The sequence below is a fragment of the Gorilla gorilla genome, chromosome 15 (assembly GCF_029281585.2).
Source record: "Gorilla gorilla gorilla isolate KB3781 chromosome 15, NHGRI_mGorGor1-v2.1_pri, whole genome shotgun sequence".
NCBI lineage: Eukaryota > Metazoa > Chordata > Mammalia > Primates > Hominidae > Gorilla > Gorilla gorilla.
In genome coordinates, this window is record NC_073239.2 from 104,740,545 (window position 1) to 104,750,533 (window position 9,989).

The 9,989-nt window shown below is 41.7% G+C and overlaps 1 long non-coding RNA gene across 1 annotated transcript in view; it reads right to left on the reverse strand.

The window, feature by feature from the left end:
* Positions 1 to 9,117, reverse strand: part of LOC129526719 (uncharacterized) — a 79,296-nt gene extending 70,179 nt beyond the window's left edge. The window contains exon 1 of the long non-coding RNA XR_008671451.2: positions 9,035 to 9,117. This is a non-coding gene — a long non-coding RNA (uncharacterized lncRNA). The remainder of the gene's footprint in view (positions 1 to 9,034) is intronic.
* Between the last annotated feature and the right edge of the window lie 872 nt (positions 9,118 to 9,989).

Below are 9,989 nucleotides of genomic sequence, written 5' to 3' on the forward strand. Positions count from 1 at the left end.
TCTCAAAAGCCCAGAAATAATTTTTATCTCAGCACCTTGTGATCCAGTCAAGTCGACACATAAAATTAACCATCACAGCTGGTAAGATAGGCCTTGCTTAATTCAAAACTAAAGTGTTGGACACTGCAATCATCATTTAAAATTATGAAAAGATTCATCACAGGTTAATGCAAATAATCATTCCCTCCTCTTTATACCATAAGAGCAAATGTCAGTATATTATATGTCTGAGGATGAGTATATCCTTATATTAATAACCTAACTTTATACCTCTGAAGATGTATATAAAGCCAAGCCAAAAAGCCTCCTAGCAACCTGTCTGAAATCACCCACATATCCCAAACTGTCAAGCCTAGGTTATCTCCAGGGTTGCTGTGGGGTTCTCTGATTCAGTCCAGACCAGCCCTAGGAGGAAGTTCTGAAGACTGCTAGAGAACATGCAAGAAATTGGAGGCAATATTTAGACCCATTCCAAGCAGGCCTGTTAGGATTGGGCCGTCCCCAGAGATGAGCCTGACCTCCAGCTCTGACCTGGAAGTGTCAGTGTCCAGTGGGCTTGACTGAGGTCAGAGCACATCGATCACATCAGAACAGCCACCCCATCCTACTTGAGAAGCCCTTCCTAGGGCCTCAGGAGAGAATGCATTCTCAATAGTCTTTAATTTCAGCACCAGCCCACCATAGCAGCCAACAGAGAATCATGGGGTCTCCAGTAAACCATCAGCTGGAGTGTTGGTTAAATTCTGGGGATAGCTGAGTTCTGTTGCAGCAGAAATAATGGAAAAAAACACCAGTATATTTCTCAATACTATGTTTTATTTACCACAGGAGCTTTTGCCCTTTGGACAAACTAAGTTATACAATAGCAAAAATGTGAAATAGGACACATTTCTAACACTTTTTTTTTGCCATTTCTTTGCTTCCCTTCATCCTTTCTGGGCTCTAGCACCAACTCTGTCATAGCATTAGCTCTACAAGGGCTTGCTCCCATGGTGGCGCGAGAGAGAGAGAGAAAGCGAAGGCTTTGCCTACATGCTGTAGATTAGCCTAGTCCAGTAGAAAAATAATGCAAGCTGCATATGGAATTTTAGATCTTTTAGTAGACAAATTAAACTAAAAACAACCGATATAATTCATTTGAACACTGATATGGTTTGGCTCTGTGTCCCCACCCAAATCTCATCTTGTAGCTCCCATAATTCCCACATGTTGTGGGAGGGACCCGGTGGGAGATGATTGAATCAGGTGGCAGGTCTTCCCCATGCTGTTCTCATGAAAGTGAATGGATCTCATGAGGTCTGATGGTTTTAAAAACGAGACTTCCCCTGCACAAGCCCTCTTCTCTTGTCTGCCACCATGTGAGACATGCCTTTCACCTTCCACCATGATTGTGAGGCCTCCCCAGCCATATGGAACTGTAAGTCCATTAAACCTCTTTCTTTTGTAATTTGCCCAGTCTAGGGTATGTCTTTATCAGCAGTGTGGAAACAGACTAATGCAAATACTGTTTATATAACTATGTCCAAAATTTTATCACTTCAACATCTAATCAATGTAAAACATTTAATAAAATATTTCACGTTTTGGGTTGTTGTTATAGAAATCCAACGTGTGTTTTACAACCACGTACAGCACATCTCAATTCAAACTAGGACACATGCCAAGTCTTCAGTTGCCATACGTAACCATGACTACCATTCTGGACAGAACCTCTCTACTTAATTGTAACTTCTCTATCTAGTCTTCCATTTTTTGAATGATTAGCTAGTTACTCTGTCCAATGAATTTATCCAACAATGAAATAGATTCACCTTCAGTGCAATACATTGGTATTAACAGGGGTATAGAATGCCTTGATAAAAATGTTCAGAATTATGGCAATCCATCAAATGCCTCTAGCGTTCTTCAAATCACACAGACGGCCTCCTATGCCTTCAGATGATATCATTGTGAAGGTAAAAATAAAAAGCCTGAGGAAAAAAAATTACAGAGCACAGAACTGATCCTAATTTGGCATAAAGTTGAGGTAATTTCCATTTCTAGGAGAATTTTTAGAGTAATAGGTAAATACATCCCTGAGAAAAAAAGAGGACAACCTTTCTGGGTCATAATAATGATGTACATTCTCACTTTTCTGAAAACTTATCTTAGCAGGAAAAAAAAAATCCTTAGGAAATTCTCCAGAGCAAAATGGTAATCAGCTGTTAAAAGCATAAATTAAAGAAGTCAAACTGAAAAGTATGGAAGGTGTCATATGGTTGTGAAAAGAGCATGGATTCCAGAATCAGACAGACCTGAATTCACAGTGTGAGTCATACGAAGGTATCATATGGTTGTGAAAAGAGCACAGATTCTGGAATCAGATGGGCATAGATTTATGCTGTGAACTTGGGCAGATGCCTCCTTGGTACCAGATTCCAAGGGGAATTGGAGGGAATTGTGGGGAATGCCATTTCCCTTGCAACGTTACAGGGATTTAAATACGCCTGATACCATATGGGACCCTGAGTAGACAATATGTATTTACCTCCATATTGTTTGAGTGAACATCAATAATCTTTCTGATATAAATGCTGCTGAATTGGTCTGTGAAAACCTTAAGAATGAGACAAGTAAGCCATATTGCATTGTCTGCCCATTAAAGCCAAAATGCTGTCCTCCAGGTACCTGCCCAGCCAGTTGCTGTACATTGCAGGCACACATCTTCCTGCAAGGCATCCTGGGAAAGTCAGCTTCAGAAAGGTCAGCTCACTCGGGAGCAAACAAGCTCTCATGAGCTATGGGTATCCTCTCAGTCATAAACCCAGTTCTAGGAAACAGTATTTATCAGTTACAATATCGCTGGAGGGCTTAGGTGAGATGCCAGTGAGACCCCAGCCCCAGCCAGTGTTCCAGGTTCTTGCCATACTCACAAGAAAGAATTCAGAGATGAGTCAGAGTAAAGGGAAAGGCAAGAAGCTTTTATTCCAAAGTACTCGAGTAGGAGTGTGAGTGAATTTGGAAGAGTGAGTTGCACACAGTGGAGTATGGGTTTCTAATTTAATGAGCTCTTCTAATTAAAAGATGGAATGATGAGGGCTTCTAGGAAAAAGGTGGAGGCCTCTTAGAATTGGAGTGCCACCCATTTTCCTACTAAATATGGGCATGATCGGATCTGTCATGGCACTAGTGGGTGAGTGACTTAGGAGAGTAATGAGTGTATAATTATGTCTGGGGTAGGACATGGGTCAAATCCAATGTCATGTCGGGCTTAGCTGGTTTTAGTCAGCTTAGCCCCCATCCTGTTAGCAAGGGTCTTATCAGCCCAGGCTTATTTTTGTCCTTGTAGCTAATTTTAACACCTCCTTTCTTGCTGTTGGTGATATTGTTGCTTGATATTTTCCTGCTTCTCCTGTAACCATCCAGCATTCCTATTTTATGGGCGTTTTCTTAAATTAGGGGGTGAAATAATCATTAGATATTCTGGAAAAGGAGGGCATTTCAGGTACCCGTGGTTACTAACCCAAACGTTCTCTCTTATTTATTTCTCTCTTATCTCTCTTATTATTTCGGTTTGCCTAGAAGAGTCATGGACATGTCACTCTGACCAGGGTTTTGGCTGTTTTTCTCTCTTATTTTGAGTTTTCTGTTATCCTGTAGTTTATTTGCCTAGTTCTTATTTTAGCTGTTGTTTGGGTTTTTCCGTCCTTCTGTCACCACCCAGGGCTATGCTCCTATCAGCAGAACACAGCCAACAAATCATTAGTTTGCTAATGACACAAGTGATAGCAACGCAGTCCATGGATTGACTACTTCTTAGTCAAGTGTCCACCCTTCATCCAATCAGCTGTGGCCTTAGTCAGGTGTCTACCCCTCATCCAATCAGCTGTGGCCTTGCTGAAGGTGGCATTCTGAAGTCAGCTACCTACTTAGCAAGATACGTGGGCAGAAATTCATCCCGAAAGTGACGTGGACAGACAGTCCTCCGAACTATGGTTAGTACAGTTATGGGTCATTTAATGACAGGGATACATTCTGTGCAATGTGTCATTAGGTGATTTTGTCATCTTTCAAACATCATGGAGTGTACTTACACAAGCCTAGATGGCATCGTCTGCAACACACCTAGGCTATATGTTATAGCCTATTGCTCCTGAGTCACAAAGCTGTATGGCATGTTACTGTAGTGAATACTGCAGGCAATTATAACACAGTGGTATTTTTGTGCAAATATATTGAAACATAGGAAAGGTACAGTAAAATACAGTATAAAAAATTTAAAAATGGTACACCTGTATAAGGCAGTTACCATGAATAGAGCTTGCAGGACTGGAAGTTGCTCTGGGTGAGTCAGTGAGTGACTAGCAGTGACTGAATGTGAAGACCAGGGACATTACTGTACACTATTGTAGACTAAACACCATACACTTAGGCGACACTAAAATTTTAAAAACATTGTTCTTTCTTCAATAATAAATTCTTAGCTTACAGTAACTTTTTTACTTTGTAAACTTTTAAATGTTTTACAACTTTTCAAATCTTATCACAACACAACTTAAAACACAAACACAGCTGGACGTGGTGGCACACTCCTGAAATCCCAGCACTTTGGGAGGCTGAAGTGGGCCGATCATTCGAGGTCAAGAGTTCAAAACCACCCTGGCCAAGATGGTGAAACCCCATCTCTACTAAAAATAGAAAATTAGCTGGGCTTGTTGGTGCAAGTAGCCTGTGATCCCAGCTACTGGGAAGGCTGAGGCAGGAGAATCGCTTGAACCTGGGAGGCAGAGGTTGCAGTGAGCCGAGATTGCACCACTGCACTCCAGCCTGGGTGGCAAGAGCAAAACTCCATCTCAAAAAAAAAAAAAAAAAAAGCCACACAAACACATTGCAGAGCTGTACAAAAATATTTTCTTACTTTATATCCTTATTAAGTTTTTTCTCTTTTTAAGAATTTTTGTTTATTGCTTTGTTTTTTACTTTTTAATATTTTTGTGAAAACCTAAGACACAAACACACACATTAGCCTAGGCCGACAAGGGGTCAGGATCGATATCACTGTCTTCCATCACTACATCTGGTCCCACTGGAAGGTCTTCAGGGGCAGTAACACACATGGAGATGTCATCTATGGTAACAATGCCTTCCTCTGAATACCTCCTGAAGGACCTGCCTGAGGCTGTTTTACAGTTAACATTTTGTTTAATAAGTGGAAGGCATATACTCTAAAATAACTATTAAAAATTGAGTAAATAAACCAGTAACACAGTTTATTATCATTATCAAGTGCTATGAACTGTACATGATTGTATGTGCTATGCTTTTACACAACTGGTGGTGTAGTAGGTTTGTTTACACCAGCATCACTACAAACACTCAAGTAATGGGTTGCACTAGGACTTTGTGATGGCTGCATCACTCGAGGATGGGAATGTTTCAGCTCTGCTATGATCTTATGGGCCACTCTCACATATGTGGCCCATCATTGACAGAAACGTCATAATGCAGCAGAAAGCTGTATGTTGCATTTCACAGATAAGGAAACTGAGGCTCAGAGAGGATAAGTAACTTGCCCAGCTCCCTCCCCAAGTTCAGGGACTGTGTCTGGTTGCTGTTACCTAGTGGTAGTACTCACAGCACTGCCTGTATTATTGAAGAGTGCTATATTGAAGGGTGTTATTTGTTGAATAATTACAGGGACAAAGGACTCCAAAACTGTGGTTTCTATACCCGTTGTTCTCAACCTTGGCTGTGCATTCACATCACCTGGGAGGGTTTTTAAAATCCCAGTTTTCAGGTGACACCCCCAGGCCAAATAAATTAACATCTCTACTCCTCACATGATTCTGAGATGCACCAAAATTAGAGAACTCTGGTCTAGAGAAGCACTTTTCAGATTTCAGCTTGAACTAAATCAGCTGGAGAACTTGTTAAAATGCAGATTCTGGCTCAATGAGTCTTGAATGGGCCCGAGATTCCGCATTTCTAAAAAACGTTCTGGTTGCCTCTAAAGTGCCTTTGCAATACTGCAATTATTATTTTCAGGAGGGCTCTTTCCCCCACAGCTATGATGAAGATTCAGTTCATAATGTGTTCACAGGAGAGGTAGTAGTGCTTAGTAATTAGGAGCGTAGAGACTAGATGAGATATTCTGGCTTGGAAACCTGCTACTGCCACATAATAGCTATTAATATAAAATCTGGACAATTTTCTAAACTGCCCTGTGCCTCAGTTTTCTTATATGTAAATCAGATATGAAAGAGTACCTATAAATAAGTACTTATAGATATTAAATATGTAGACACATGCAAAAGACAGAACAGGGCCAGACATGTTGTAAGTGCTCAGTAAGAGTGAGTTCATTGTTATTATTCACTGAGTATTTCTGATCTTTCTTAAGCTGGAAATGTCAAGGGCTCTGGAGCTTGACCACCTGGGTTCAAATGCCACCTTCACTCATGTTAACAGTGTGGCTTGGGCAACCGACTTTACCTCTCTGCACCTGTTTCTTCAATGTGCAAATGGAAAGAAGATCACCTGCCTCTTAGGTTGTTCTAAGGATAAATTATATGCAATGCACTTAGAATACGGCCAGACTAAAAGGTAAATGTGCAACAAATATTTATGAAGGTTGTCATTATCGTTATTATTACCACGTGCCAGGCACTGGGGATGCAGAGGTAAATCAGAAGCTTCAAGCGTAGCCCTTGTTGGAACTGAAAAGAAATTGCAGATGTAAAACCTTTGATTTAATGAGGTTTTACAGTGTCCAGTCATCCTTGAAGAGCAAGCAGAAAAAAGGAGATTCTGTCAGTTAATATCTCCTGTATCTAGAGTCATTCTCTTGGTTATTTTTACTCTTTGCTTTAGGCCTCTGATTTGCTTAAAACTGATGGCTTGAAAAGGGAAATTCATCTGGATTCCCTCACCAAGCTGACAGTCCACTGCCACTGTTATTACAATGATTTATCACTACTCTTTCCATGCGGATGGTGACAGGCAACGGAAGGGGTTTGCCATCTTACACCCTGACTTCGATACCCATTCCCCAGAAAAAGCAGCTTGTATCTTCCAATCTCACATTGTAAGAGCTATAATCCCTGGTCCAGCTAAACCAAAATCTCCCCAAGATGCATCAGATTGTAATGCCCAACCTGGATTTTACTAACCCTGTTTTTAGACTCTCCCTTTTCCTTTAATCACCTAGACTTGTTGCCACCTGAATTGACTCCTTTAGCTAAGAGAGCTAGACAGAATCCATCTTGGCTCTTTCACTGGCAGCCCCTTCCTCAAGGACTTAACTTGTGCAAGCTGACTCCCAGCACATCCAAGAATGCAATTAACTGATAAGATACTGTGGCAAGCTATATCCGCAGTTCCCAGGAATTAGTCTGATTGATAACACCCAAAGCCTCCAGTCTAACACCTTGTAATAGTCTTAAAGCCCCTGCACCTGGACCTGTTTACCTTCCTGTAACCATTTATCCTTTTAACTTTTTGCCTACTTTATATCTGTAAAATTGTTTTAACTAGAGCCCCCTCCCCTTTCTAAACCAAATTATAAAAGAAAATCTAGCCCCTTCTTCCGGGCCGAGAGAATTTTGAGCGTTAGCTGTCTCTTGGCCGCTGGCTAAATAAACGGACTCTTAATTTGTCTCAAAGTGTGGCGTTTTCTCTAACTCGCTCAGGTACAATAAGATAATGATTAAACTACTGTTTATGTAAGTAATTGCCAGGTATGCTACATGAAAATAAATTTATCAAATAGTTACCAAATAGTAATAACTAATATGTATTAGTGTGTTTCCTGAATAGCAGCATATTTATTATAGAGATTCAGCAAACAGAACTCCCAGTTCCTGGGAATGTCTGCTTTCTACTCAGCATACTGTAATGTCTCTCCCTCAGATTCAGGAATGCTGAGAAAATAACTCTGTGAGTAGAGATTGAGGCAAATGAAAATTATGAAGTATATATTGTTGATATTCTTTGTATGAGTTCAGACACACACGCATTCACTCTGTAAGCTGGCAAAAATAACGACTGAAAAAGGGAGTTGAAAATATTATGCGTAAGTTGGAGTTTGAGACACTGATACAGACAGGAGAGGCAAATACTGGGTAGAAGAGGGCGGTTCCCTAGCAAAGGCCCCACACTCAAGCCTGGAGACCCGCGGGCCTACGTGGAAATAGGCATTTGTTTTCGCACCCAAAAAGTTGCCTTTTGGCCCACCACGCCCTCCTATCCTGTACCCATATAAACTCCAAACCCCAGGCTCCAGAAGCAGATGAGCAGGTGAGAAGACAAGGAGAAAAACAGACGAACAGAACGGAACAAAGCGGCAGAGAAAGAGAGAGGAAGAGGAACATCTGAACACCAAGAGGAGTTCAGCTGGGGGCAGCTGGAGAGGGGTTCAGCCACTGGACGGCCAGGCTCCAGGGGAAGATCATCTTCCCACTCTATCCTCCCTTCCGGCTCTTCATCCATCCCACTGAGAGTCACCTCCACCACTCAATAAAAACCTCCACATTCATCCTTCAGGCCCCTGTGTGTCTTCCAGGATGCTAGGAAAGAGCTCAGGATACAGAAAGCTGTTACACTGACCCACTGCACTTGCAAAAAGGAAGCAGGTCCCTTGAGGTGGTTAACACTTGAACAATCTGCAGATGGCAAAGCTCCAAGAGCATTATAACACTGGGGCAGCAGACATCCACCCATAGACACTACTGTGGGGCCGGAGCCCAAAGCCCTCACCCTGGCTCCTGTACCTTCCCATCTTTGTGCTCTCCCTCTTCTCAGAGGTTTGAGCAGCAGCAGCAACCAACCAGGTTAGCCGCACCCCTGTCTCATGTCCTGCAAGGGAGATCAGGGAACTCTCCAATTTCAATACTTTCTGTATTTGTTTCTTAGGGCTGCTGTAACAAATTATCACAATTTGGTAGCTTAAAACAACAGAAATTGATTTTCTTGCAATTCTGGAGGTGAGATATTCAAAATCAAAGTGTGGCAGGGCCAAGCTCCTTCTGAAGGCCCTAGGGGGGCATCTGGACCCTACCTCTTCTGCTTCCCATGGATCCAGGCATTCCTTGGCTCCTGGTTGCATCACTCCGATCTCTGCCTCAGCCTTCTCATCTTCTCTCTGTGTCTCTCTTTTGTGTGCCTCTTGTAAAAACACCTGTGTTCAACAAATTTTATGGGAGGCCATTAGTTTGGATTAACCACCTGCCTGAGGCCCCGGCATCAGACCCAAGGAGAATGGAGTCACTTGTGCTAAGTGCCACATAATTAAACTGAACTTTGAAATGGGTCAGCTTTCCAAAAAAAAGAAAAACCCAGGAGATCCCAGTCAACCTGAGTCAGTTTAATTTAAAAGTCCTCTCTGTTTTCTCCTTAAAAGGAAAGTAACTTTGAAACAACCGATCTGCATTTTGTCCCCTGATTCTGCTTTCTCCAGACCTTTTCTGGCTCTAAAGCCAAACCCTCTTTTCTCAGCAGCTGAACCCAGCCCAACTCAGCCAAGAGTTACTTTTGCAAAAGTGGTTTATTTCGGTGCAGAAGCATATGCGTCATAAAGCTAATGAGCTTAAGCTTCACGGCCCTGAATAGCAGGGACTCTCTCAAGGGGGCTGCAGGCATTTCATATCCATAATCTGTTATTATTTTTCTTAAAGAGGCTCCCAAAATTCTAGATGTTTCAGGCCTGAAAATCTTGGATCCACCCCATCTTTCATAGTATATCCAATGGCAGTAATAATTTACAGGTTACATAATAGGGGCTCAATATATATTAGTCAAACCAATATAACACCTATCATGCACCAACACTAGATATAGGCACAGTCTTTGCCTTCAAGAAGTCCAAAGTATAGTGGATAACAGATATATTAATGAAATAATCACTAAATGTGATGTCATGACTCATTTAAATGCTATGAAGCTACATAGGTTTAAGATGGGACATGCGGGAGATCTGACGTAGGCAGAGAGGTTTCTGAGGAAGCAATAGTGGA